This window comes from Lepisosteus platostomus, unplaced genomic scaffold (assembly GCF_059453375.1).
Source record: "Lepisosteus platostomus isolate fLepPlt1 unplaced genomic scaffold, fLepPlt1.hap1 Scaffold_139_H1, whole genome shotgun sequence".
In the NCBI taxonomy this organism is placed as follows: domain Eukaryota; kingdom Metazoa; phylum Chordata; class Actinopteri; order Semionotiformes; family Lepisosteidae; genus Lepisosteus; species Lepisosteus platostomus.
This window is the reverse complement of record NW_028291520.1, coordinates 74,381-97,025: the sequence shown is the minus strand read 5'-3', so window position 1 is coordinate 97,025 and position 22,645 is coordinate 74,381. Positions and strand designations below refer to the sequence as shown.

Here is a 22,645-nt window from a genome sequence, read left to right as displayed (position 1 = left end):
TTGGAAATAAGTTCTTCAGCGTCCGCAAATGGCATTTTGCAGCTGGAAGCAGATGTCGACGCGTTTTACACAGAGCACCAAAAAAGCGTCTTTTTTGAAGGCTCAGGCACTGAGCATTGGTGGTTCAGTGGTAGAATTCTCACCTGCCACGCGGGAGGCTCGGGTTCGATTCCCGGCCAATGCAGTGGCTTTTGCAGCGAGCGGCTCCATCACTTGCATCCCCTTGCAACTCGCAACTGAAAACCCACTGAAGCTAAGCAGGTGTGAGCCAGGTCAGTACCTGGATGAGGATGAGCTACAGGGAAAAACAAAGCTTCCAGCTGGAAGCGGTGTTAATGGTGCCGGCGGGGGGGCGCTCACCCTGAGGTCTGTGCGGGTCCCAATGCCCCAATATAGTGACGGAGATGCTGTGTTGTAAAAGGGCGCTGTCTTTTGGATGAGATGTAAAACCGAGGTCACAGCGCTCTGTGGTCATTCAAAATGACCACCAAAACCTTTGACAAAAGCTCTTGGTAATTGATGGTCTTCAATAATGCTTCTCCTTTAGGTACATTTTAAATCAGCTGAAAAATGCTGTGAAATGGGGGGGCACTTCAGGCCAGTGTAGGATTTGGGTTACAAGAACCATGAAACTGCACGAGAAAGCCCGTACACTGAATTACACAGCTTTCTATTCGAAGGAGGACAAAATTCCCTGAGTTTGATTTTTTGCAACACAGAGAGGAGCACTGTCGTGAGGCCGGTTAGCTCAGTTGTTTAGAGTGTGGTGCTAATAACGCCAAGGTCGCGGGTTTGAGCCCCGTACGGGCCAGGTCTAGGTCCAGGTCCCTGTTTGTGAAACAGGCAAATGACTGTCTCAGGGGCCCATTCCTCATTCTCAAGACACATGTATGCAGTATGTACACCGTGCATTGAGCAATAGGGACTGAATACACCACAGGTAAGGTTAGAAGTCATTCTGAGGTGCCACATGTGAGGGATACAGCTAGGCATCCAAAATGTAGGGTTTGAGACCCTTCAGGAGTACTGCATCCTTTGAGACAGACCTGTGCATGTTAAACAAATGATCATTTCTTTTGGCATTAGGGACTAAATATACTAAACATATGATGCTAAAATGTTATTTTCACATATATTAATGTAATAAATGATTGCTTATGCTTTATAAACAAATCTAATTAAAATAAAAGCTTAAGTTTTGTATTTATCTTGTACCATAGAACAAGATTTTCTTTGTATTTCAAGCCCACAAAGTGTCCAAATGACGCACTACATGATATAAGGAAGATTATCACATGCATATCGGTATTATCTTTCTTATGAAAATGCATTCCTTTCATTACCTTTTACTTTTTAAAATGAACTCAAATTGAGTATAATGTAATAATTTAAGTAGAATAGATTCTAATAATATAATGATCCAGTGTTTTGCACTACTTCACTGCTTCACTGCTCTATGCCATCTGGAAATAAATCCTCAGACTGCTTACTGCCCTGGGCATGTACCAATAAATTAAAGGAGCACATCTGTTTATCACTGCGTTGAAGCAGGAGACACACAGTCTCTGCAAACACATCCTAGATACAGTGTTCCAGCACCTTTGACCTCATCCAGAACGTATCATTTCTTGAAAGGGATTGCTGTCCGAATGCACATCTGAATCCCAAACAGAATCTCTAGTAAAATACGATCATTTGTGAAACAGGCAAATGACTGTCTCAGGGTCAATTCCTAATTGTCAGACACATGTATGCAATGCTTTCACCGTGCATTGAGCAATAGGGATTAAAAACACCGCAGGTAAGGTTAGATGTCATGTTCTATGATCATTTCTTTCAGCATTAGGGACTAAATATACTAAACGTATGATGCTAAAATGTTATTTTCACATATATTAATGTAATAAATGATTGCTTATGCTTTATAAACAAATCTAATTAAAATAAAAGCTTACGTTTTGTATTTATCTTGTACCATAGAACATGATTTGCTTTGTATTTCAAGCCCACAAAGTGTCCAAATGTTCTATGATCATTTCTTTCAGCATTAGGGACTAAATATACCAAACGTATGATGCTAAAATCCTGAAAAAAGGATGTGCTCCATCTCGTCAGTAGATTGGATTCCAAAACTGATTTGGGTCAATATACATTACCTTTGAAATTAAAGTACAGTCTACTGTAGGGAACCATCAACTTAGAAAGCATTGGCCTTCCCTGGGGGTCAGGTAGGTGCAAAAGATAAACCTTTATCCTATCTTTATCTTAAGATAAGTGGCCAAGCAGTATTTTTCCAAGTTTCACCAAGCACATCATGTTGCCATAGTAGACAAAGTTCTATAAAATGTTAAATAACTTTTAAAAAAAGCATCTTGGTCTTACAGTACTGTACAAGGTGAATTAAACTGTCCCTGGTAATAAAAAGTAATTAGAAGCATCTCAGAAACTTTATCTCTAGAAACATTAGCTGTTTTATATCATGTAATTTAGTGTGATGTTGTCAGAATTCAAGGACATTATCACACACAGAAATTGGTTCAGTTAAATCTAAAAAACACAGCTAAACATGGGTTTAAATGTAACAGAAGTCTTACCTCTTGTCAAAAGATTTAATTCAAGAAGCGATGTAATAAATGATTGCTTATGCTTTATAAAGAAATCTAATTAAAATAAAAGCTTAAGTTTGGTATTTATCTTGTACCATAGAACATGATTTTTTTTGTATTTGAAGCCCACAAAGTGTCCAAATGATGCACTACATGATATAAGGAAGATTATCACATGCATATCGGTATTATCTTTCTTATGAAAATGCATTCCTTTCATTACCTTTTACTTTTTAAAATGAACTCAAATTGTGTATAATGTAATAATTTAAGTAGAATAGATTCAGGTAGGAAATATAGAGTCATGATGTTTATGGCTGACATCATTTCACATGGGTGAATTTTAAGCTAAGAAATAAAAACATTTACAATGAAGATACCATTGCTTAATTTTAAATGCCTTTAAAAAATAAATACCTCCTGAGAATAATTTGCCACTCCCAGATCCTTGGTAAGGTACTGTTTGAATCCAATCAGGAGAGGAGCATCCAGGGAGTGCTTTCTATAGAGTCCAGCTTGGGCCACTCTCTTCCGGCCTGCTGATACTTTTTAACTACTCAGGGCCTGTAAGGATATAAAACACCGGTTTAAACATTTTATACCTATAAGACAAATTAGAATTTTAGTAAAAAATAGATACATCTGAAAAATAAAAAGTCTTACTGCTGATAGAGTTCTTCAGAGCTCACATCTTCCCCTTCCTTATCTGCTTCTGTTTCAGTTTCTAGAGCAGCCTCTGGCATCTCTTCCTCCTGGACTGCGGCCTCTTGCTCAGGGCCGCTGGAATGCAGGTAGATTCTTTTCAACATGCTTTTACATAATATGTTGTAACAATGATTTCAAAAAGAAACTACAGAAGCCTTACAGATTAAAAATATCTCACCTTGCCAATGTGTCTTCAGGCTTCCCATGTACAAAAAGGCCCAAGGACTCTAGCAGTCTTACAACCACTATCCTGTTTGCCTCACCAGACACGATCTCTATTCTGTGGTAATCCACGATGACCCCGTTCTTCAGGTGATTCATCATGTCCTCCCTCGCCTGTTGAGAGGCCATCCTGATCTTTTCTGCCGTGGCGTGCTTCATACACGCCCTCTTCAAGTGAGCAGGAAGCTGATCAAGAGTATTCAGGCTCATCTTGCACACCAGGGGAATCCTCGCGGGTTTCCTTTGAAAATAAATAATACCATCTGTGTATAGAAACAAGCTAAGACTGATTTCTTAAATTATCCTTAATTTTCTCTCTCATAGTTTGAGCATAATGATTTTATTGCATTTATATAAGAATTGCTCATTGCTCCTAAATAAATAATGGTTTCATAAAAAAGTGAACACTTGGTCTCAGTCACAGACTTTCCAATAGAAGCCATTGTGGAGTTCAGCAACTGCAGGTCCTAGAAGTGGGGAAGGAATTTTAAAAGAGAAATTGAATTACAATACAGAAGGAATGGCTGAGGGATCACTGAAATATATATATACAAATTCCAAAGACTGAGTCCATATAGAAACAACTACCTTTCATTTTCAGTATAAGAAAAAAAAAACATTATCTTCCAAAGCATCATAAAATTGTCCCTTCTTCCAGACTCTACTTCTCTCTTGTAGTAGTATAGCAGACCTTTCCAGGTGAGCAGATCACAGAGTCCGAAATGAGCTTCCTCCATCAAGCAAAGTACCTGAACATGACTCTGTCTTCATAAAAGCGCCCCTGTAATAAAGAAATTAAATCCGAAATCAAGAGGGCAGTTGCCTACTGAAATACAAGAAGTCATCAATTTTAACCTAGCAACACATTAAAGGCTGCATCTATACAAGTACGATTCTAGAAATGCTCACCAGATTACGTTTTAAGAAGGAACTGCGCCTCAGGTTCCGCCGAGATCTTAACTCGGATGGCAGGATTCAGAGTCCGGAGTGCGGACTGATGGCGCACGGAGAGTCCATATACTGTGGATCCCTCAGTGATCTTCCGCGTATTCAAACCGCCAGCGTGTGACTCCCCTGTCCCCGTGACCTCATTGCTCTGCTCTCTCCTCTGTGCAGCTGAGCCCGACTCACGGTAAAATGGAAAAAAATATGCCCTCGACGTGAGATTTATTCTGGAGCGAGCCAGTGTTGCGCATAGCTGCCTTCAAAGCAGTTAACGCAGGTTCGATTCCCGGCCAACGCAGTTACGAATGTTTTCAAATGCTGTCATGAGCCTTGGATTGTGACTAGCAAAGCGAAGCCTTTTGAAAGAGCTAAAGCACTGCAAAACGGAATTGAAGGAGAATCTTACAGGGGATTCTGAGCAGTGTCTGCATACATGCAGTCAGATAAAGGTGCTGAAAGCTTGAGCTACTCTCAATGTCATGCTGCCCTTCCCCGGAGTAAATCTGTTACATTGAAAGAATGCTTCTGGCAGGTTCAAAAAGAGACCCTTGTTAATTGGAGAAATCAATGATTTCGAATGAATTCTGTATGCGTTAAAAGACAGCTATACACAGAAAACATGCAGGACACTGCTCATGATGTTTCCCGAGCAGAAACACAGTGCGTTTTTCCAAGCCATTTGACAAAGCCCACCCACTGAAAACTGCAGCAGATCGTGTAAAGACGTTCAACTTTGTAACTACTGCACGCACAGGAAGCAGAATAAATTCCTCTTTTCAAACTGTCAAAGGTTTGCTTTGCGAACGCTGCAGGACATCGCACAATCTCTTTTGAATGGGGACAAACGATTTCTTATGGGGACAGTAAGTACAGACGTTTAAAATGCTCCACTCATGCCGACGATGCAGCATGAAGAAGCGCAACCTAACGTTTGACAGACAAAAGCCAGGCGCCGCTACGAGCAATATGAAATCATACTGACAAGCACACGGCGTTTCGCGCTGACACAGAAGTAATCTCGACAGACGCTGTTCTCTGCATAAAGCTGAAAGAGCTAAAGAGCGTTTCTGTTGACACGTAACAAGTTCGTTTCTTTCTACCATGATATCACCGTGACCAAATCTGTCTTTAAACACCTTGCTCAGTCTCTGACGAGACTGTCAAAAATTGCTTTCGCCGATTGTATTGCAAACCGGCGGAAGCGGGGTATTGGGAAAAGTTTTCAACTAGCAATAATCACGCCTCGGCTAACCCTCACAGGCTACGATACTTCCACTGCGCAAAGCTGACGGTTGCCAGGCAACCGCGGGGATCCTATGGAAATCGTTATCGATCGTGTCATGGCATGTCGTTGCTATAACGCTTCATATTTGTCGTCTTCTTCTTCTTCTAGCTTGAGGTTTTGAAGAATTTCATGACAGACAAGGGCTCCGTTGGGAACAAAGGGCGTTGTGAGAAAACCGTTGCTTATTTTCAGCAGCAGAAATACAACCCTTTAAATACAAGATGACAGAACAATGACGAAGGGCATGCCGGGAGGAACTCATGCACTACAGAGGAAAGGGGGCGGGTACGTACAGTTCACATTCAAGCCACAAGTACTCCTCTTGGATGTTGCACAAACAAATCCTAACGTCTTGAAAGCATTGCAGCATGTTTGTGTCCCACTTCCCGTGGCTGCGGGACGACTGACACGAACGGACAAACACAATCTGTGGCGTTTAGCGTGACATAGTCTTGCAGGCATCGTGCTGTCTCACTGCAATATTATACCGCTGGAGGAAACAGTCCATCTGGCCATGAAACTCATTTGAACGTCTAGCTACAGCAACTAACAATATCATGATTTATTCAGGATGTGTGGAATCAGCACGTCCCGGAGATAGCTTCCGAAATCGTGAGCATTCTCTGGTGGTAGGGGCGTTCAAGATGGCGCTCAGGTGGGAGGTAAAGTTTAGTGGTTGGGGAGTTTTTTTGAGTTTTTCATGACCTGAATGTTAATTTTTTCTTTTTTTGACTACAGAAAAATAAGGACTTAACACTAGTTGTTTAAACTTCAGTTATAATTGAAAGAAAAAAAACGATTTTTTTTTAGGTTTAAAAAGTCCGATATGAGTAACACTGGGAAAAGAAAAGAGAGTGCTGGGTCTTCGAAGGAGAACTCTAAGATACCTCAATCGTATATGTATAGCACTACAAAAAAATCGATGGCAACTAAAGGGAAAAGTGAAGCAGCTGCAGGGGTAACAAGAGGGCGGAGGCGCCGCGCGCCCGGCCGAAGTGTTGGACCGGTGCGCTTTACGTGCTGAAATAAACACGCGACAGCCCCGAAATGTTTCCAGAGTGCTGTGCACTGAAGACTTGCCTGGTGCTCCTCCGTGCAGATTCTTTGTCCTCCTCCAGTGCGGGACGAGCCAACACAAGGGAGCGCATTCGCCAACATCCAGGCACGCAATGCGATTTGGAAAGCAGCTCCTTTCCAAAGAGTTGCACACGAACGATCCTTCAGTCCCGCTCGGGGGGCACAGAGCCCCCGCCACACACAGCTTCAAGTAGCGAGTCAGGCGCCAGGGCTTTCGCTTACGGCCACACCACCCTGAACACGCCCGATCTCGTCTGATCTCGGAAGCTAAGCAGGGTCGGGCCTGGTTAGTACTTGGATGGGAGACTGCCAGGGAATACCAGGTGCTGTAAGCTTTTGCTCTCCCGGCCAGCAGGGGTCGCCGTTGGTGCCGTAGGCTTTGGGAGGAAAACCTGCAGGATGGAAAGGTGATCTATAGCCTCATCTCTAGAGATGTTTTGTTGCTGTGGCATGTGTGTGACCCATATTCAAAAAAAAAAACCCGTCTGTAAAACGAATATCGAAGCTGCCTCTAAATCTGCAAATGAAGATGAGTCGATAAACCACTCGTTTTTCGTATAACTAGACATATATTCATTTGTTACCGATTTCATTCATTGAGCACGGATACAATAGAGGTACAGCCATTCACTGTTTGACATGTCTGCACTGGTACAGAACCGATCAATCAGAAAACGGGTGAAACTGTCTTTAGACTCAGCATACAGTACCGAGGCCCCCCATGACCAAATAAAGGCTAACCTCGATAATCAGCCTAAAGAACGCAGACTACAGCAAAACGACTGACTTTGAAAAGGGAATGAACGTCCGGAAGGAGTAGTGGAACTAGCTTGAGATGCTTCTCCGGACCCCTAACTAAAAGCCAGCGAGAACCAGCAGCGGCGTCCACTCCTGTCGAACCGGGATCCTTCCGCAGCCACGCAGCTCGTGGTGTCCTAACCCTCCCGTATCTGATTTTGGACCAAGCACATCAGGGGAGAGCGCGAACGCAGTCCCCCACTACCAGAAATTATGCAGTCGAGATTCCCACATTTGGGGAATTCGCAGGGGTCAGCACAGCCGGAGTGCAATGGCCAAGCCTCGCCCTGGGTGAACCGATTTCGATTTTTAAGAACTTTATTTTCTTTTCACAAAAAAATACAGGAAATCACAAATCAGAAAGCTTTACATTAATATACATACTTAAAACAGTATATATGATCACATCTCATTACATTTTGACACGGAACCAGTTACATAGCAACAATTTTCTTTTTTTCTGGTGCAAATCACATTCTTTATTTAAACATGATAATGTTTTTCACAGTTTCTTGAGATACTGTCCAATGCCCTCTATTTCCCACAGATTTTCTGCTTCCTCCCTCCCTTCTCTCCACAGATCTCTGAGGTAATAGTTCTCTCGGGTGATGAACAGGGCCAGGCTACCTGCTGCCTTGACTGGGACCTCGATGCCTTTGAACAGCCCCATGTTCCTCACTCTCCACAGGGCGTCTTTCCCACTGTTCACCACGGCCCAGATCCTGTCAAACACGTCAGGAGGAAGCTTGACAGGAGAGATGCCGTATATGATGAAAGCAGCGGTCAGGGTAAATTGGGGCGAGAGAGCCTGCAACCAATCTTCAAACTGTGCCCAGAAGGCCTTAGCAAAAAAGCAGGACCACAGGAGGTGGGTCACAGTCTCCTCCTCGCCGCAGCCCACCCTAACGCAGCGAGGGCTGGGGGTGAGGCCCCTACGGTACAAGAAAGTTCGTACCGGTAAGCACTGGTGGACGACACTCCAGGCTAAATCTCTGTGAATGTTGCACAGAAATTTAGAGGATGTGTGTTTCCACACCTTCCTTGTTTGGGCTGATGTTAAAATGCCCACAGGGGTCTGCCTATTGTTCTGGGGTGCTACGAAATCTTCCAGTTTTTGGACGCTGACATCTCGGAGGGGAATATGGCCAATTGGGTGAGATCTTAGAAAACTTTTAACTGTCCCATAAATTGCAGGGCATGTGTCAGAGAGTGGGACGTCCAGCTTGGGTCTGACACCCCACACTCTGAACACCTCCCTACCTACCCAGAGCCTGGAAAAATAAGTCCAGGTACGCGCTGCAGGTGCTGTTGCAAAGCCTCTCAGCACAGAGGCCAGGAAAATGCACAGCAGCTTCGTAGCAATATCTGGGACAGACTTCCCCCCTGAGGGTAGCGGCCTGTACATTATTTCCCTTCTGAGTCTTTCCTGCTTCCCACCCCATAGAAATTGAAACATCAATCTCCTCAGCACCGCCGCAACACGGTGTGGGATTGGGAAGGTAGAAGCCAGAAAATTCAAGACAGGCAAGAGCTCGGCTTTGATGACCAGCACCTTCCCTGTCATGGTGAGGTCTCGGTCCTTCCATTGCATCAGTTTTTTGTTTAAGATTGGCAATTTGTTCTGCCAATTTACTGTTCCCATCTCTTCTCCAAAATACACCCCCAGGACCTTAATTCTCTTCTCTTGCAGCCTGAGATCATGTCCTTCTTTTGGCTCCCTCCAGTTCTGATAAAAAATCTCACTCTTAGATGTGTTAATTTTTGCGGAGGAAGCCAAAGAGAACCGATCACAGCACTGCAGAGCTCTGCTAATTGAGGCATTGTCAGAGAGGAGCAGGGTGACGTCATCCATGTATAGAGATGTCTTTACCTCTCCTCCCCCACTTCCAGGCACTGGTATCCCATTAATGGCCTGATCCTGGCGCAAGGCACAGGCTAAGGGCTCCATAGCCAAAACGAATAACAAGGGGGATAATGGGCAGCCCTGCCTCACCCCTGAACAGACTTCAAAGGTGCGTGATCTATTGCCATTAACCATGACTCTGCTGTTGCTACCTGTGTACAGCAGGTTAATCCACTTTCTCATGATGGGGCCAAACTTCATGTGCTCAAGTACCGATGTTAAGTACTGCCGGTTTAGGCGGTCAAAGGCCTTTTCTAGGTCTACACCTAAAATGCACAGAGGGAGGGAGCGATCCTCAGAGTACAGACAGACATCCCTCAACAAGGCCAGGTTGTCGCTCATCAGGCGTCCTGCTATCCCACATGTCTGTTCTTTCCCTACCAGTGAGGCCACTACATTTTGTAGGCGCAGGAAAAGGGCTTTGGACAGGATCTTAGTGTCCACGCCTAACAGGCTGAGGGGTCTCCAGTTCTTTATGTCATTTTTTGCTCCTTTCTTAAACAAGAGAGAGATAGTGCCTTCTCTTAAGGAGTCAGGCAGCAATTCTGTCTTGTAGCTTTCCTCGAATAGGAGCAGTAGCGGATCCTGAAGCAGATCCCAAAAGGTGCAATAAAATTCTTTAGGGAGCCCGTCAGCACCCGGAGTTTTCCCCTTCTGTAAGCTCTCCATAGCCTGTCTCAGCTCTTCTACTGTCAAATCCCTCTCAAGTACTTCCCTATCTTCTTCACTCAAAATGTTTTCTAGCTTTGAGGTAAAAAAATGAATATCTTCATCCTTTACCTCTGTAGAGCTGTACAGTCTTGAGTAGAAGGCCTCGGTGCAGGAGAGGATAGCACTCGGCTCTGTTCTCTCTCGTCCCTCCTCATCAACTACACTTTCCATGACAGTCTTGGAGCCTACCACTTTCCTGAAAAAGAAGCGAGTACACTTCTCATTTTCTTCCAAGAACTGCACTCTGCTTCTTAACAGCACTCCTCGACTACTTTCTTCGGCTATGCTCCGGATGTCCTTTTTTAAAAGGGCGATATCCTCGAGCACATCGAAGCCACTGTGCAGCATCGTGTAGAGACGCTGCAGCTGCCTCTGTTTCCTGGCTAGCACTCCTCTCCGTCTGGCAGCAGCCTTCCTTCCCTCAGCCATGAAAAAGGCCTTTGTCCTCACCTTCACCTCCTCCCACCACTCTCCTACTGACCCGTACAGACACTGCAAGGACAGCCACTGTGATAGTTTCTCCTTGTAGCGGGATACTACCCCCTCGTTCTCTAGCAGCTTTGTGTTGAGTTTCCAGAGGCCTGGGCCAAAGACAGTCCCGCCCTGGAGTTCCACTCTACACCCTAAAGCCTGATGATCTGAGAAGAAGACAGGCTGAAGAGTGACCCCAACAACTTTCACTCTCTCTGAGACAAAGCAATAGTCAATTCTGGAGCTGCTATTCCTCCCTGACCATGTATATCCTGCTGTTGTGGGATATATACATCTATATGTGTCTGAGAGTTTAAAGTCTTGAACTAAGTTTTGCAGGGCCAGTGAGCTGGAATCCAATTTTATCGGCGAGCTAGACTGCCTGTCTGTGTGCTCTAAGATACAATTAAAATCCCCTCCCACTATCACGTCTGTGCTGCATAACAATAGGGGGGAGAGTGCCTTGAGTAGCTCCACCCTTCCTCCTACGTCAGTAGGGCAATACACATTGATTAGCCGCAGGTTAACGGTCCCCCATTCCACATCCACACACAGCAACCTGCCATCTATGACCCGCTGAATACTTTTCAATTTGAATGCCCATCCTTTGAAAAGAATGGCCACGCCAGAGGCTCTGTTGTTATTGTCCCCTGACCAAACAGAAGGCCCTTTATCCCACCTATCTTCAAAACTTTTATACCTCTCTTGATAGGCTAAAGCACACTCCTGCAACATCAACACATCTCCCTCTCTCTGCTGGAGGTAATCAAAGACAGACTGGCATTTAACTCTGTCATTGATACCTCTTGTGTTAAGAGAAATTATGTTAAGAGCCATATTACATAAGAAAGTGGAACCGGTCTTTACAAAACACATTTCTCTTCGGTCTCACCTGTTACCTTTTTCTTTTTCTTTTTCTTCTTACCAATTTCCTGCCAGCCATCCTCTGAATGAGCCTTCATCAGGGTGGCAGCAGTAAAAGCGTTCACAGAGTCCATTTCAAGGAAGGGGGTAGAGGGAGGGGTGGAGAGGTTCCAGCTGTCCCCATCGCCATGCTCTCCTTCCTCCTCGCTCGGGGAGAAAACAGAGTCATTTTTTCTTTTCCTCAAGTCCAGCTCCTGGGAGCACTGAGGGGAAAGGGGTGCAGCCGATGCACCAGTCTCCTCTTCCCCCTCACCCACCAGCTGCTGCAGATCCTCCGTGATGGACTGGATGGAGGAGAGGAGGGCATCTGTAGCACTTGCAGAGTCTGAGAAAAGCAGCTCCGCTGAATCCTGGGTATCCTCGCTGGACCCGCTCCACCGGGGGGCCCCACACTGGCCCTCGTTCTGAGGAGCAGGAGTGGGGGAGGGGTCCTCGCTGTTCTCGGGGGTTTTCAAACCCTCGTGCTTGTCTGGTGCAGTCTGCGGTTGTGGGGGCGTAGTGGATTTCTCTTCCACCAGCCCCGGAGCCACAGCAGGACTGATCCTGGCTGGAGGCTGAGAGTCTTTGTCCAACAAGGGTTCTTTGTTTGACTTGTTGTTTGCTTTGGATTTTCGGGCCGGTTTGGCTGAAACAAGCACTGCCTCATCCTTTCTCATTTTGAGTTTATTGGCGTAGGCGTGAGGGCAGTTCTTAAAAACGTGTCCTTCCGAGCCACATAAATTGCACTTTGGCAGCATTGAACAGTCAGAGGCTAAATGTCCCTGTTTGCCACAGGTCTTGCAGCATTTCACAGTGCAGGACGATGCCAGGTGTCCCACAGCACCACAGCGCCGACACACCTTTGGTTGTCCCACATAAAACACATAGCCATTGCAGGCGCCCAGCCGGATTGTAGAGGGCAGGTGCCTTAAGCCTCCATTTACGCTGTCCGGTAGCAAGCGAACCTCGAATTTCCTTGCTCCTGTTTTTATACCATCAACATCTCTAACCTCAGTTCCATGGTGGACGGTGCAGTACTGGTTAAGCCAGGTGTGAATGTCCTCCGTCTTTGCCAGTTCCGAGAACATAACAACATGCACCGTTTTCCTCTCTCTCTGTGTCAGAGGCTGCAAGTTGATCTTCTCAAGTGCAGGAACTTTGCCTCTTTTTGCCTCAAACACATCCACGCATTGTTCAAACAGAGGATAGGTAGCAAATACAACCTCAAATGCTTTCTGACCTGGGAGAGCGAAGATGAAATCCAAGTGCCGAGGTTCAAAGCCAAGTTCCTTCTGTAACACTTTTCTGCTGAACTGCATACGATCCATGAAGAGGTCATCCAAGAGCTCAAAACGTACAGCATTCTTACGGGATCCAAAGGTTGCCATTTCAAAAACCGCAAATCGAACACTGCTTCCAACAAAAGAAAAACAATCCAACTACTCCACCTACAGGCTGATCAAGGTATCTCCCCTGCCAGGTAAGTATGAGTTAAACAGGCCCCTGCAAGCGGCCCGCACCCACAGCACAAATCGCGCAGCCTAGGCCACCTCCTCGCCCCGCACGCCACCGCCTCCTGCTGGGCCCACTCTTTCACACACTCACACGCCACACTAACACTCAAAAGTGTGGGCAAAACGAGAAAACGAGCGCGCCGTTTCCTACACATCTGCAGTCGCCGTTGCGCATTCGCAGCATGTCCCGGGATGCAATTCGGCCTCATTTGCATAACTCCAGACCGGCAGATCGCCACGCAAGCTCGCGACGTGCGCCTGCCACGCACCGAACAAACCTTTTCAGCAATTTCCAAAAAACGGGCCTGCTCGCCTGCCCACAAGGCTCCGTCTCTTACCTGCTCTCCAGAGCCTGCTGCCTTCTTTTCTTTTCTCTCGGCACCGCTGCAGTGCACACAACTCCTGCAGCGGGAGGGGGGGAGAAAGTTCCCACGCTCCGCCGCAGGGAAGGCTCGCTCCGTGCGCACACGTCCTTTCGATGCCAGTCCAACAAGTGCTCCGCATTAGCTGCGTCGGGGCTCCGGCGTGTCGCACCTCACCTCACCTCGCCCTACCCCCTCCTTGAATGTCTGCCGCTGGGCATGCCCCGCTCTCCTCCGCCTTATCTTATCGCGTGTGAGCACCGACAATGGCCACAATGCCGGGGAATGGCACCTGTAAAGTGTTAATTGGGGCACAGGAACAGCCCGTCTCGTCTCGGGGGGGCCGGCTTCAGAGACAATACAGCAAACACAGCGGGGCGGGGGAAGAAGACGACACCACACATGCGGGTACATTCAGCTCCGGCGGGAACGAGACATTTGTCGGTCTTTTCAAGTGCCGAGAGCCGAGCAATCCTTCACTTGTATCGTTTCTCCCCGGTGACTAGATCTGGCCCTGCGACTCTCGACTGGGCTCACCCCCGGGGCAGCCCAGCAGGTGTGAGCCTGGCCGGCACCCGGATAGGAGATTCCACCCCGGAAAAGCTCCGGTTGCTGCTGCTCCTGCAAGAGGTGTGACTGGGACCAGTAGGGAGCGCTCACCCTGCGGGCTGTGTGGCTCTCTTACGCCCCAGCCTCCTGATGGCGACACTCTGCTGCACAAACAGAGGTCAAACCGAGGTCCCGACCCTCCTTGGCCATTAGGAAACCCCAGGGCGTCTCTCAAAAAGAGACGCCGGGGGTGTCCCTCTGGTGTTAGTGCTCCCCTTTACCCATCAGTCGGGGTCTCCTCCTAATCCCCGTCTCACCTGTAACAATCAATGACGAGGCCCCCCTGTCCGTAAAATTTAGTACTCGCGCAAGAGACCGGGGGCAGAGCGCGAACGCGGTCCCCCGCCCCCCACAAAGTGCGCGCTCCGGGTCCTGCAACACAGCGGAAGGGCAGCGAGAAGGAGCCTCTTGCTCTGACGCCGCAAGGCCACAAGAGGGCGGAGGCACCGCGCGCCCGGCCGACGTGTTGGACCGGTGCGCTTTACGTGCTGAAATAAACACGCGAAAGCCCCGAAATGTTTCCAGAGTGCTGTGCACTGGAGGTTTTTGTCTGGTGAAGACTTGCCTGGTGCTCCTCCGTGCAGATTGTTTGTCCTCCTCCAGTGCGGGACGAGCCAACACAAGGGAGCGCATTCGCCAACATCCAGGCACGCAATGCGATTTGGAAAGCAGCTCCTTTCCAAAGAGTTGCACACGAACGATCCTTCAGTCCCGCTCGGGGGGCACGGAAGCCCCGCCACACACAGCTTCAAGTAGCGAGTCAGGCGCTGGGGCTTTCGCTTACGGCCACACCACCCTGAACACGCCCGATCTCGTCTGATCTCGGAAGCTAAGCAGCGTCGGGCCTGGTTAGTACTTGGATGGGAGACTGCCTGGGAATACCAGGTGCTGTAAGCTTTTGCTCTCCCGGCCAGCAGGGGTCGCCGTTGGTGCCGTAGGCTTTGGGAGGAAAACCTGCAGGATGGAAAGGTGATCTATAGCCTCATCTCTAGAGATGTTTTGTTGCTGTGGCATGTGTGTGACCCATATTCAAAAAAAAAAACCCGTCTGTAAAACGAATATCGAAGCTGCCTCTAAATCTGCAAATGAAGATGAGTCGATAAACCACTCGTTTTTCGTATAACTAGACATATATTCATTTGTTACCGATTTCATTCATTGAGCACGGATACAGTAGAGGTACAGCCATTCACTGTTTGACATGTCTGCACTGGTACAGAACCGAGCAATCAGAAAACGGGTGAAACTGTCTTTAGACTCAGCATACAGTACCGAGGCCCCCCATGACCAAATAAAGGCTAACCTCGATAATCAGCCTAAAGAACGCAGACTACAGCAAAACGACTGACTTTGAAAAGGGAATGAACGTCCGGAAGGAGTAGTGGAACTAGCTTGAGATGCTTCTCCGGACCCCTAACTAAAAGCCAGCGAGAACCAGCAGCGGCGTCCACTCCTGTCGAACCGGGATCCTTCCGCAGCCACGCAGCTCGTGGTGTCCTAACCCTCCCGTATCTGATTTTGGACCAAGCACATCAGGGGAGAGCGCGAACGCAGTCCCCCACTTTTAGAAATTATGCAGTCGAGATTCCCACATTTGGGGAATTCGCAGGGGTCAACACAGCCGGAGTGCAATGGCCGAGCCTCGCCCTGGGTGAACCTCCTTCTTGATCAAGGTATCTCCCCTGCCAGGTAAGTATGAGTTAAACAGGCCCCTGCAAGCGGCCCGCACCCACAGCACAAATCGCGCAGCCTAGGCCACCTCCTCGCCCCGCACGCCACCGCCTCCTGCTGGGCCCACTCTTTCACACACTCACACGCCACACTAACACTCAAAAGTGTGGGCAAAACGAGAAAACGAGCGCGCCGTTTCCTACACATCTGCAGTCGCCGTTGCGCATTCGCAGCATGTCCCGGGATGCAATTCGGCCTCATTTGCATAACTCCAGACCGGCAGATCGCCACGCAAGCTCGCGATGTGCGCCTGCCACACACCGAACAAACCTTTTCAGCAATTTCCAAAAAACGGGCCTGCTCGCCTGCCCACAAGGCTCCGTCTCTTACCTGCTCTCCAGAGCCTGCTGCCTTCTGTGCTTTTCTCTCGGCACCGCTGCAGTGCACACAACTCCTGCAGCGGGAGGGGGGGAGAAAGTTCCCGCGCTCCGCCGCAGGGAAGGCTCGCTCCGTGCGCACACGTCCTTTCGATGCCAGTCCAACAAGTGCTCCGCATTAGCTGCGTCGGGGCCTCACCTCACCTCGCACTGCCCCCTCCTTGAATGTCTGCCGCTGGGCATGCCCCGCTCTCCTCCGCCTTATCTTATCGCGTGTGAGCACCGACAATGGCCACAATGCCGGGGAATGGCACCTGTAAAGTGTTAATTGGGGCACAGGAACAGCCCGTCTCGTCTCGGGGGGGCCGGCTTCAGAGACAATACAGCAAACACAGCGGGGCGGGGGAAGAAGACGACACCACACATGCGGGTACATTCAGCTCCGGCGGGAATGAGACATTTGTCGGTCTTTTCAAGTGCCGAGAGCCGAGCAATCCTTCACTTGTATCGTTTCTCCCCGGTGACTAGATCTGGCCCTGCGACTCTCGACTGGGCTCACCCCCGGGGCAGCCCAGCAGGTGTGAGCCTGGCCGGCACCCGGATGGGAGATTCCACCCAGGAAAAGCTCCGGTTGCTGCTGCTCCTGCAAGAGGTGTGACTGGGACCAGTAGGGAGCGCTCACCCTGCGGGCTGTGTGGCTCTCTTACGCCCCAGCCTCCTGATGGCGACACTCTGCTGCACAAACAGAGGTCAAACCGAGGTCCCGACCCTCCTTGGCCATTAGGAAACCCCAGGGCGTCTCTCAAAAAGAGACGCCGGGGTTGTCCCTCTGGTGTTAGTGCTCCCCTTTACCCATCAGTCGGGGTCTCCTCCTAATCCCCATCTCACCTGTAACAATCAATGACGAGGCCCCCCTGTCCGTGAGATTTAGTACTCGCGCAAGAGACCGGGGGCAGAGCGCGAACGCGGTCCCCCGCCCCCCACAAAGTGCACGCTCCGGGTTCCCTCTCGGGGCCCTGCAACACAGCGGAAGGGCAGCGAGAAGGAGCCTCTTGCTCTGATGCCGCAAGGCCACAAGAGGGCGGAGGCGCCGCGCGCCCGGCCGACGTGTTGGACCGGTGCGCTTTACGTGCTGAAATAAACACGCGAAAGCCCCGAAATGTTTCCAGAGTGCTGTGCACTGGAGGTTTTTGTCTGGTGAAGACTTGCCTGGTGCTCCTCCGTGCAGATTGTTTGTCCTCCTCCAGTGCGGGACGAGTCAACACAAGGGAGCGCATTCGCCAACATCTGATGAGGCCTAATTTGGGAAAGCTCAGAAACACTTAATTATTTCTTATTAATAAGCCTCGCCGCTACACCGCCCAAAGCACTTCTAAAACAGGAGATTCGCATTTGGGAATGCGCCCTGCCCTACAAATAAAACAGGTCTACGGGTCTGAAACCTGCTCCACGGAAAACAGCTCTGTTGCACTTTTGATCAAAGGGAGATTCGCTGTTCTTACTTTTTGATGACATAACACCCAAAGGGGCTTCTTTGGAGCTGGATTCCAACCAGCATCCTTAAGTTTCTTGGCGGTATCCTTAACAGTCCTCTGTTCGGTCGACAAGGGACTGAAGGGGGCAGCTTTCCTCACACATACAGTGCAATGTACTGTAGTGTTCCCCTTCATTGAATTTGCAGTTCTGCATCAGACCTCTAACTTGTTTCCTTAGCTTGGATTTAAGCCACGAAGCAGGCTTCTACTGTATAAACGTCTAGAGGAATCACAAACTATTTGAGAGGCCACCATCCCAGGGGGAACTGACAGTCTATCCCTAAACACCTAGCGCAGTCTCTCGAGAGACTGTCAAAAATCGCTTTCTCCGTTTGCGTTGCAAGTAAGTGAAAACACGGTCTCAAGCCAGAGCCACTTGGCAGCAGCGGCACGTAAATACCGTTACTGTTACTGCTCGATACCGACGTTACCCTACTATACCATGTTCAGCCACCGCTAGAAAATGCACGGCTCTAGAACCGGAGCAAACAACAGGAGGGCCAACGCCGAACAGGCACACGTGTCAGACATGGAGCGCGACAAGGATGGGATTCGAACCCATGCGTGCAGAGCACAACAGATTAGCAGTCCATCACCTTAACCACTCGGCCACCTCTTCGAGGGATCGGGGCTGTCCAGACATGGGTTGGCGCGCTCCAGATGATCTTTTTCTTTTTTTTCCCTCGTACTCGAGGGTCATTTTCCTGTTCCACGTGCGATTTCAACATTTTCCTTGGGAGATGTCAAGCCAGCAAGCCACTGCTGTGGTTCAGTGGCCAGTGTGGAGTTCAGTGGCCCTGTTGTACACAGAAAGCACATTGAGCTCCTTGGACATGAAAAGTTCCAGATAAAAGCCATTTGTCACCCTTTCTCTTGGTGTTGATGTTGCTATTGTATGTAAAGGTGGCAACTTGCTCAGCGAGCAGGCGGAGCACACACCGAATGCAGATGTGTCTGAGTGGTGTGTCCAAGTGGCTGCAAAAGGACAGCTCTCCTGGGGCACCGTGGCTTAGTTGCTTAAGGCGCCTGTCTAATAAACAGGAGACCCTGGCTCCGAATCCCAGCGGTGCCTTTTTTGTTCTGTCTTCTCGAACAGAACTGGTCATTATGGACAACCGCCTACGGCTAGCCTTAATTAAATGCAAGCATTCATTTCCTGTCTGAACGACTTGTTTTCCTTAAAATGGATGCAACTTGCAAAACATGAAATACAAACCTTGCTAATCAGCGCTCGCGGCTGGCAAAAAAAAAAAGAAGTCAGCAATGTTTTTTTCTTTACCCTTAACCCTGCTAATGGAGAAGAGTTAAACGACCGAGTCTATGCAGCTTAAACGGTCCGCACGTCGGGTTCTTAGCTGAAAGGGTGGTAAATCACGCTCACCCCAGTCCTTAATCTTTTAAAGAGGATACAAAATTGAACCTAGTCGCCACATCACATACATCCTGTTCAACGATAAAAAGGTAACGTCTATCCTCGCTCCAGAGTCAATCTCACGTTGAGGGCATATTTTTTTCCACTTTACCATGAGTCGGGCTCGGCTGCAAAGAGGCAAGAGCAGAGCAATGAGGTCACGGGGACAGGGGAGTCACACGCTGGCTGTTTGAACACGCGGAAGATCACTGAGGGATCCACAGTATGTGGACCCTCCGTGCGCCATCAGTCCACACTCCGGACTCTGAATCCTGCCATCCGAGTTAAGATCTCGGCGGAACCTGAGGCGCAGTTCTTTCTTAAAACGTAATCTGGTGAGCATTTCTAGAAATGTACTTGTATAGATGCAGCCTTTAATGTGTTGCTAGGTTAAAATTGATGACTTCTTGAACTTCAGTAGGCAACTGCCCTCTTGAGTTCGGATTTAATTTCTTTATTACAGGGGCGCTTTTATGAAGACAGAGTCATGTTCAGGTACTTTGCTTGATGGAGGAAGCTCATTTCGGACTCTGTGATCTGCTCACCTGGAAAGGTCTGCTGTACTACTACAAGAGAGAAGTAGAGTCTGGAAGAAGGGACAATTTTATGATGCTTTGGAAGATAATTTTTTTTTCTTTGAAATCGAAATGAATCAGAATATCAGTGCAAAAGACAAACTCTTGGTTTGGTTTAAAGAGATATGGTTTTAAAACAGACAAAATGTAGAAAACAGGTGTTTCTCACTTTTGGAAAAGAATGGACCGGGGGTAATATTTTACTAGTTGCAGTACTGATCTCACTGGGTTACAGTCATGCAGTGTCACACCAGGGCCAGTGGTGCAATGGATAACGCGTCTGACTACGGATCAGGAGATTGCAGGTTCGACTTCTGTCTGGCTTGGGTCGTCTTTAAACGCATCGGGCTACTCCCTAAGTAGTCTGTGCTACTTACTGCATTGTAATCGTACCCAGTAAGAGATTTCCTTCATGTAAATGAACTGCACCTGACAGCTTTAGAAAAACACCTGGGCTCAGTATGGTGCTGAGAGCTCAGCGTTGCTGTTCTAATTAGCACGCACTGCATCGGCTATGAGCCCGAACTTTTCAATTATTCCGATCAGTAAGTCAACACGTAGTCCACATGAACGGTAGAAATATTCTCTTGTCTGTCTCTTGTTTGTATAGAACTGAATGTCCCTGACAATGTACTGTTAGTTTTAATTGAAGAACGGCATTTGTGTTCAAATATACCAGACAAGTTTATGTAACTGCTCATGCGACACTCAGTTGTAATTAGTCAAGAAATAAAGTCGAACAACAGCTGCGGGTTTGATTCTGAACGTATGAGATTGCAGCGCCTTTTACTTCCATTGACAAATGATAGAGATTCGAAGAGAGATCCTTCAGACCAGCAAGCAAACCCACGGCTATTTCGGTTTTCTATCTAGGCAACGTCGGTGTCTGCAATAGCATACGTTGGTGCCGCAGGCTTTGGGAGGAAAACCTGCAGGATGGAAAGGTGATCTATAGCCTCATCTCTAGAGATGTTTTGTTGCTGTGGCATGTGTGTGACCCATATTAAAAAAAAAAAAACCCGTTTGTAAAACGAATATCGAAGCTGCCTCTAAATCTGCAAATGAAGATAAGTCGATAAACCACTTGTTTTTCGTATAACTAGACATATATTCATTTGTTACTGATTTCATTCATTGAGCACGGATACAATAGAGGTACAGCAATTCACTGTTTGACATGTCTGGTACAGAACCTACAGAACCTAGCAATCAGAAAACGGGTGAAACTGTCTTTAGACTCAGCATACAGTACTGAGGCCCCCCATGACCAAATAAAGGCTAACCTCGATAATCAGCCTAAAGAACGCAGACTACAGCAAAACGACTGACTTTGAAAAGGGAATGAACGTCCGGAAGGAGTAGTGGAACTAGCTTGAGATGTTTTTCCGGACCCCTAACTAAAAGCCACCGAGAACCAGCAGCGGCGTCGATTCCTTTCGAACCGGGATTCTTCCGCAGCCACGCAGCTCGTGGTGTCCTAACCCACCCGTATCTGATTTTGGACCAAGCACATCAGGGGAGAGCGCGAACGCAGTCCCCCACTACCAGAAATTATGCAGTCGAGATTCCCACATTTGGGGAATTCGCAGGGGTCAGCACAGCCGGAGTGCAATGGCCGAGCCTCGCCCTGGGTGAACCGATTTCGATTTTTAAGAACTTGATTTTCTTTTCACAAAAAAATACAGGACATCACAAATCAGAAAGCTTTACATTAATATACATACTTAAAACAGTATATATGATCACATCTCATTACATTTTGACACGGTAACAGTTACATAGCAACAATTTTCTTTTTTTCTGGTGCAAATCACATTCTTTACTTAAACATGATAATGTTTTTCACAGTTTCTTGAGATATTGACCTATGCTCTCTATTTCCCACAGATTTTCTGCTTCCTCCCTCCCTTCTCTCCACAGATCTCTGAGGTAATAGTTATCTCGGGTGATGAACAGGGCCAGGCTACCTGCTGCCTTGACTGGGACCTCGATGCCTTTGAACAGCCCCATGTTCCTCACTCTCCACAGGGCGTCTTTCCCACTGTTCACCACGGCCCAGATCCTGTCAAACACGTCGGGAGGAAGTTTGACAGGAGAGATGCCGTATATGACGAAAGCAGCGGTCAGGGTAAATTGGGGCGAGAGAGCCTGCAACCAATCTTCAAACTGTGCCCAGAAGGCCCAGAAGGCCTTAGCAAAAAAGCAGGACCACAGGAGATGGGTCACAGTCTCCCCCTCGCCGCAGCCCACCCTAACGCAGCAAGGGCTGGGGGTGAGGCCCCTACGGTACAAGAAAGTTCGTACCGGTAAGCACTGGTGGACGACACTCCAGGCAAAATCTCTGTGAATGTTGCACAGAAACTTAGAGGATGTGTGTTTCCACACCTTCCTTGTTTGGGCTGATGTTAAAATGCCCACAGGGGTCTGCCTATTGTTCTGGGGTGCAACAAAATCTTCCAGTTTTTGAACGCTGACATCTCGGAGGGGAATATGGCCAATTGGGTGAGATCTTAGAAAACTTTTAACTGTCCCATAAATTGCAGGGCATGTGTCAGAGAGTGGGACGTCCAGCTTGGGTCTGACATCCCACACTCTGAACACCTCCTTACCTACCCAGAGCCTGGAAAAATAAGTCCAGGTACGCGCTGCAGGTGCTGTTGCAAAGCCTCTCAGCACAGAGGCCAGGAAAATGCACAGCAGCTTCGTAGCAATATCTGGGACAGACTTCCCCCCTGAGGGTAGCGGCCTGTACATTATTTCCCTTCTGAGTCTTTCCTGCTTCCCACCCCATAGAAATTGAAACATCAATCTCCTCAGCACCGCCGCAACACGGTGTGGGATTGGGAAGGTAGAAGCCAGAAAATTCAAGACAGGCAAGAGCTCGGCTTTGATGACCAGCACCTTCCCTGTCATGGTGAGGTCTCGGTCCTTCCATTGCATCAGTTTTTTGTTTAAGATTGGCAAT

At 48.1% G+C, this 22,645-nt stretch overlaps 7 non-coding genes across 7 annotated transcripts; 3 read left to right on the top strand and 4 right to left on the bottom strand.

Moving 5' to 3' along the window:
- The first annotated feature begins 113 nt into the window (after positions 1 to 113).
- trnag-gcc (transfer RNA glycine (anticodon GCC)) lies at positions 114 to 184 on the top strand. The gene has a single exon. It is a non-coding gene; the product is annotated as a tRNA-Gly (tRNA).
- Positions 185 to 5,623: 5,439 nt separating this feature from the next.
- On the bottom strand, positions 5,624 to 5,765 carry LOC148636989 (U4 spliceosomal RNA). Its single transcript, XR_015931787.1, has one exon. It is a non-coding gene; the product is annotated as a U4 spliceosomal RNA (small nuclear RNA).
- Positions 5,766 to 7,056: 1,291 nt separating this feature from the next.
- On the top strand, positions 7,057 to 7,175 carry LOC148636988 (5S ribosomal RNA). The gene has a single exon (XR_015931779.1). It is a non-coding gene; the product is annotated as a 5S ribosomal RNA (ribosomal RNA).
- Positions 7,176 to 7,811: 636 nt separating this feature from the next.
- On the bottom strand, positions 7,812 to 7,981 carry LOC148636987 (U1 spliceosomal RNA). The gene has a single exon (XR_015931791.1). It is a non-coding gene; the product is annotated as a U1 spliceosomal RNA (small nuclear RNA).
- A 6,908-nt stretch (positions 7,982 to 14,889) lies between these two features.
- LOC148636986 (5S ribosomal RNA) lies at positions 14,890 to 15,008 on the top strand. The gene has a single exon (XR_015931780.1). It is a non-coding gene; the product is annotated as a 5S ribosomal RNA (ribosomal RNA).
- A 636-nt stretch (positions 15,009 to 15,644) lies between these two features.
- Positions 15,645 to 15,808, bottom strand: LOC148636985 (U1 spliceosomal RNA). Its single transcript, XR_015931788.1, has one exon. It is a non-coding gene; the product is annotated as a U1 spliceosomal RNA (small nuclear RNA).
- Positions 15,809 to 21,193: 5,385 nt separating this feature from the next.
- On the bottom strand, positions 21,194 to 21,363 carry LOC148636984 (U1 spliceosomal RNA). The gene has a single exon (XR_015931790.1). It is a non-coding gene; the product is annotated as a U1 spliceosomal RNA (small nuclear RNA).
- Positions 21,364 to 22,645: the final 1,282 nt, after the last annotated feature.